The sequence below is a fragment of the Phycodurus eques genome, chromosome 15 (genome assembly GCF_024500275.1).
Source record: "Phycodurus eques isolate BA_2022a chromosome 15, UOR_Pequ_1.1, whole genome shotgun sequence".
Classification (NCBI taxonomy): domain Eukaryota; kingdom Metazoa; phylum Chordata; class Actinopteri; order Syngnathiformes; family Syngnathidae; genus Phycodurus; species Phycodurus eques.
The window spans coordinates 3,104,645-3,110,996 of record NC_084539.1 but is presented as its reverse complement, the minus strand read 5'-3'; positions in this window follow the sequence as shown (position 1 = coordinate 3,110,996).

The window sequence follows — 6,352 nt, the reverse complement described above, 5'->3', positions numbered from 1 at the left end:
CCTCAAGGTCTTGTCTCACGTCCTTCTCTTCAACCTCATCCCCGTCATTCCCCTTCTCTTCATCCTCCTTCTCCTTGACCTGCTCTTTCTCCTCCTCAACCTCGTCCTCCTCTTCAGTCTTCCCCCCCTCATCCTCCTTCTCCTGAACGTCCTCCCCCTCATCTTCTTCCTCTTCATCAGTAACATCTAGTCTCTTTATCCTGTCCGACTGTGTTTCTCTCGCTGGCTGTTCTGGAACTACAGTTAAGATTTTTTCCTCCTTATCCGTGTCTACATTATCATTACCCTCTTTGGTAGATTCTCGATCTGCCTCGTCATCCTTTACCTTGTCCTTCTCATCTTTTTTTTCATTTGCAATCATTTGAAATATCTCCTTGAGCTGCAGTGTGATGTTCCTGTATACTTGCTTTTCCTTGACTTCCTTACCGTGCTCCACCTCCTCCTTATTTGTATCCACCCCATTGCCCGTGTCCCACACAATTAATTCCTCATCCTCCATAAATTCCTTGTCTCTATGCAGTCTATGTACTCCCGTTTCTTCCTTCTCGTTCAAATTGTTGCCTTTATACTGTCCATTCACCTTCTCGTTTTCATATTCAGTCATCCCATTGTCCTCATCTTCATCATCCTCGTGATTTTGGATGCCATTACTATTCAGCGGTTTCATCTCATGCGTTTTGATGTCGTCTTCAAGCTCTTCACCTTCCTCGTCAACCTCTTGTCTTTCCTCATCTACTTTGCACTCTTCATTTTCTGTATCTTCATCCTCCTCACTCACATCAGTCTCATTTTGATAATTTTCCCCGTTATGTGCTTCTGTCTTTCCGTTTATATCCTTTTCATTGTATTCAATCTCTGCGTCCTCCGCTTCCTCTTCCTCATCAACTCCTTCATCCTCCTCTTCATCATCTTTACCACTGTTTTCTTCATCCTCTATTTCCTCACCTTCTAACTCATCCTCATCATCATCACTGTGCGGTCCTTTATCCTCTTCTTCTGTGTCACTAAACAATTCTGAGTCATCATCTTCTACCTCTCCTGGTGGGTTCCATCTTTTCAGAGTCTTCCAAGAATCCCACCACTCGGCTGCATCACTATTCCCATCGTTGAGCTCTGATGTGAGGAGGGAGTTGAGAAAATCACGTCTCCTTGTCATCATGTTGCTGTGCTTTTGATGGGATTGTGGTGAGGACATGCACCACCTGTGGGCACAATATACAGTGGCTTAGTTCCACATAGTTTGACACGCTAAAAAGAACAAGTGATGTTGGCGTTTGCCTCAGTGCTTGTGTATCAGCATTCAATGCTCGGTATGCTCTGCTTTCACTTATCCTATTGCAGTGCTTTAGATGGGGACCTGCAAAAACCATGCCGCATCAACACATCGACACGAAGGACTCACCCGTAACATGAAACAACAATAAAGAAATCGAGGGTTTCCTGTGGCTGTTAGAGCTAAATATTCCTAGACCGAGGGCAGCTAGAAAGCAAGTAAGTATAGACTGTGGAGTATACTGCTGCAGTGTCCAGAGCTAAGGCACAGCAGCAGGGTAAGATAATGTTACCGTGTGTGTTAATTTTTTTTCATAAATTGTTACAAACTTACAATTGAGGTGGATTTCCGGGTCTGAGAAAGCGTTCACGTTGAGTGGAAGCAAAGAATACTCCGAGACACAGGCGGTTGGGCTAAATCAGGTGTATTGAACAAGCCTTTGTGTCTTAACAGCTGTTTACATGGTCCGATTCGCTATGAGCCCAGCCCGAAAATTTCGGACACAACCTTATAAATCTCGCATCTGTGGGCGTACTCGTATGTACCACCCTTAAGCCTGATTGGTGCACAAGGTTTGAATTGTACAACCACTACCTCTTGGTGGCACTTTTTGTCCCTCAGGTGGCCCTCTTGTCATTGAATCAACCGAAATCCAAAGTGATGCACCAAATGGCGGTCGTAACCTTTGATGTTACACCAGCCGCCTTCGCTTATGGCTTGCTTCATTGTTTACCCAGGAGACATATTGTCCTGTAAACTGCAGGGGGGATTTACGGTCTCAGGAATGCAATTGTCCTCTTTGAAGCTTAAAGTTGAAAAAGAAATCTTTTTTTTTTTTGTAAAAGTCTCTTTTACAAAAAAAAAAATTCTTTTTTTTTTGTAAAAGAAATTTACATCACTCATATGGTATCTGCTGGGTATGCTCTGAATTTCAGCTGACCAGAAATAGCATCTGGTAACAGTGGAGAATCTGTCATGGTCTGTGTTTTGGTTTGGGTTGTGTTTAGTTTTGTTCCATGTTTTCCTGTGTTCCATGTTTGTCGTGTGCTCATTAGGTTGTTGTGTCCACCTGTTCTCATCTACCTTGTGTTGACCAATCAGCTCTCTCCAGCCACTCGTGTCTTGTCCAGGTGTTCCTCGTTGTCTCATCAATCTGTTTGTATTTAGTTCCCTGGTTTCTTTCAGTTCTTGTCGGTTCACTGTCGTTGTCACATTTCTTTGCCATGTCATCGTCGCCAGTTGTCGTTGTCATTGTGGTATGTCATTGTCAGGTGTCATTGTCCCTATCTGTTCCACGTCTTACTCACAGGTCATAGTTTGTTTCCAGTTTTAAATATTCAAGTATTTCTTTGGTTTGTTTCTGTTGTGGGACTTTGTTTAGTTTTTGCTTTATCCAACAGCCTTGTTTGCCCTTTTTGAAAGATTAAATATTATTTCTTTGAGACTCCCGCACTCCTGCCTTGCCTCCCTGCTTCCCGTCAATTGGGTCCACCATGTTCTTGCCTTGCGTTCCTCGCCTTCGCCCAAACCACGAACGTGACAGAATGAACCGACCAGAACAGGACCCAGCGGGAAGAACATGGCCGTCACCCTGGACACCACCAAACTGCCTCCCACCGTCCTCAGCCTGCCAACCATACCTACCCTCTTCCAGTAAGCCCTATCATTCAGTCTTTTCTGTCCTTTTCATCTGTGCCCCCCACTTGTCCTAGTTATTCACCATGCCCTACTATTTTACATCCACGTGTTTTTAGATTCTGATTTTTCTGATTGTGAAGATGGCCCCGATTTAGTTAACCTCCTGTCTTATTCTGACTCTGACACAGATTTAGATTTTTCTGGTTCCTTCCCTAGTTTATCCCGTCCTCGTCAGTTTTTGTCACGTCTCCCCGTTTCCAACCCCATTGAGTCTAAATCCTTTCCCTCTGACCTTTTCTTGGGCACCTGTTTGGCCATCTACCCGGGAAGGCCGCGTGGTGGCCTACGGAGGCGCCCAAGTAAAGGTCAAAATTTGCCCTCTCGTTTTTCCCCACCTATTTACTTAATTAAAAAAAAAAAAAAATTAAATTAAAAAAATAAAATCACTTAATTTTTCACCCGTTCCCACACATTGTTCCACGGCTCCAATTAAGTCACGTCTAGTCAAACCTGCCCCCAAGCCACCATGTTGAGTACCAGCCATTTTTTCTAGTTCACCTTCCCGAGACCTTGTGCACTCTTCCACTCCCGTACCCTCTATTCCCAAACCTCAATGGCGACAGGCGGAGGAAGCAACTGCAGGCCCTGTTCCTGCTCCTAGGCAGCTGCGGTAGACTCCCGTTCCTGCTCCTTTGCAGCTGCGGCAGACTCCTGTTCCTGCTCCTCGGCAGCTGCGCCAGGCTCCCGTTCCGGCTCCTCGGCAGCCATGCCAGGCTCCCCTTCCGGCTCCGGCGGTGCTCGTCCAGTGGCCGCCACCCGTCCCGGCGGCGCTCGTCCAGCGGCCGCCACCCAACCTCACTCCGGCGGCGCTCGTCCAGTGGCCAACTGGCTTTCTTCACTTCCTTACCACACTCACCATTGCTCTGGACTGTTGACCCCAAGTATTTTAAGTCTTCCACAGTCGCTATCTCTTCTCCCTGTAGCCTCACTCTTCCCCTCCACCTCCCTCATTCATGCACATATATTCAGTTACTTAGGCTAATCTTCATTCCTGTCCTTTCCAGTCCATGCCTACACCTTTCTAACGGTTCCTCTACCTGCTCCCTGCTTTCACTGCAGATCACAATGTCATCTGCAAACATCACAATCCATGGGGATTCCAGTCTAACCTCACCTGTCAGCCTATCCATCACCACTGCAAACAGAAAGGGGCTCAGAGCTGATCCCTGATGCAGTCAGCACCTCCACCTTAAACTCCTCTGTCACACCTACAGCACACCTCACAACTGTTCAGCTGCCCTCATACATGACCTGTATTATTCTAACATCCGCATGGCAAAGATTCTAGCCTCCACTATTCTCTCCCATAAATTCCTTGTGTGGCTCATCAACTTTAATCCTCTATAGTTCCCATAGCTCTGCATGGCACTCTTGTTCTTAAAAATGGGCACCAGCACAATTTTCCTCCACTTTCAGGCATCTTCTCACCCGCTATAATCCTGTTGAACAACCTTGTAAAAAACTCCAGAGCCACCTCTCCGAGATGCTTCCATGCCTTCACAGGTATGTCATCAGGACCAACTGCCTTTCCATTTTTCATCCTCTTTAATGCCTTTCTAACTTCCCCCTTACTAATCATTGCTACTTCCTTGGCCACCCCACTTGCCTCTTCTACTCTTACTTCTTTCTCATTTCACTCATTCATCAACTCGTTAAAGTATTCTTTCCATCTATCCAGCACACTACTGGCATCACCCAAACTTGCTACACATCCTTCCCATCTCTATCCCTCTGTCTGGCAAACCTAAATATATATTTTTCTCATTTTTTAGTGTCCAACCTGGCATACATGTCATCATATGCCTCGTTTGGCCTTTTCTACCTCTACCTTTGCCCTATGTTGCATCTCTTCTTCTTTACTAACCTCTTTTCTTGTATGATTTCCTGTACTTTGAGGTTCCACCACCAAGTCTCCTTCTCCCCTTTCCTACTAGAAGATACACCAAGTACTCTCCTGCCTGTCTCTCTGATCACCTTGGACATAGTGGTCCAGTCTTCTGGAAGCTCATCCTCTCCACTGAGATCCTGTCACACCTCTTCTCGAAAAGCCGCACAACACTCTTCCTTTCTCAACTTCCACCACATGGTTCTCGGCTCTGCCTTTGTCTTCTTAATCTTCCTCCCCACCACCAGTCGTCTTACACACCACCATCCTATGCTGTCTAGCCACACTCTCCCCTACCACTACCTTAAACCTGCCCCCAAGCCACCATTCAGATGACATCGTCTGCACAAGATGTAATTCAACTGTGTGCTTCTACCTCCGCTCTTGTAGGTCACCCTATGTTCCTGCCTCGTCTGGAAGAAAGTGTTCACTACAACCATTTCCATCCTTTTTGCAAAGTCTACCATTATGTCTCTCCAAGTTCCTTTCCTGGATGCTATACTTACCCATTAGTTCTTCATCACCCCTGTTTCCTTCACCAACATGTCCATTACAACCTGCACCAATCAAAACTCTCTATCTGTCTGGGATGCTCAGATCTACTTCATCTAGCCCCTTCCTGAATGTCCCATTTACCTCTAGGTTACATCCTACCTATGGGGCATAGCCACTAAGTACATTATACTTAACATCCTCAATTTCAAGTTTCAACCTCATCACTTGATCTGACACTCTTTTCACCTCCAAGACATTCTTAGCTAACTCTCCCTTTAAAATAACCCCTACTCCATTTCTCTTCCCATCTACACTATGGTAGAATCATTAGAACCCTACCCCTAAACTTCGTCTTACTGCCTTTCCACTTGTTCTCCTGGACACACAACATACTGTATCAACCTTTCTCCTAATCATCATGTCAACCAACTCTCGAGCTTTTCCTCTCATAGTCCCAACATTCAAAGTCCCCACATTCAGTTGTAGGCTCTGTGCTTTCCTCTTCTCTTTCTGGCTAAGAACCCGCTTTCCACCTCTCCTTCGTCTTAGACCCACAGTAGCTGAATTTCCACCGGCGCCTTGTAGGTTAACGGCACCGGGGTCGGACATTGTTAACCCAGGCCACTACTGATCCGGTATTGAATTCTTTGAAAGAACCCTCATATTTGTTTGGCAAAGTTTTAAGCCAGATGCCCTTCCTGAAACAACCCTCTGCATTCATCCGGGCTTGGGACCGTCCCACAGTTTGCGCTGCCTTGGGCCCCTCACAGGGCTGCATTTCATTGCCAACAGTCTATTCCCTTAAATTCCTAGCATTTCTCTTGGCTGCACTGCTTCTACTGTATGTTGATGTTAGATTCTTTTTTGTTTTAATCATATTTCAGCGTCCATGTGCTGCCATGCTAATTTTCCCAGAGCCTTCAGATTCAGTATAGTGCTGATCGATGTAATTTAAACAAAATTAGCAATGAGACCATTTCTCAAACAATTCAGATTTCAAA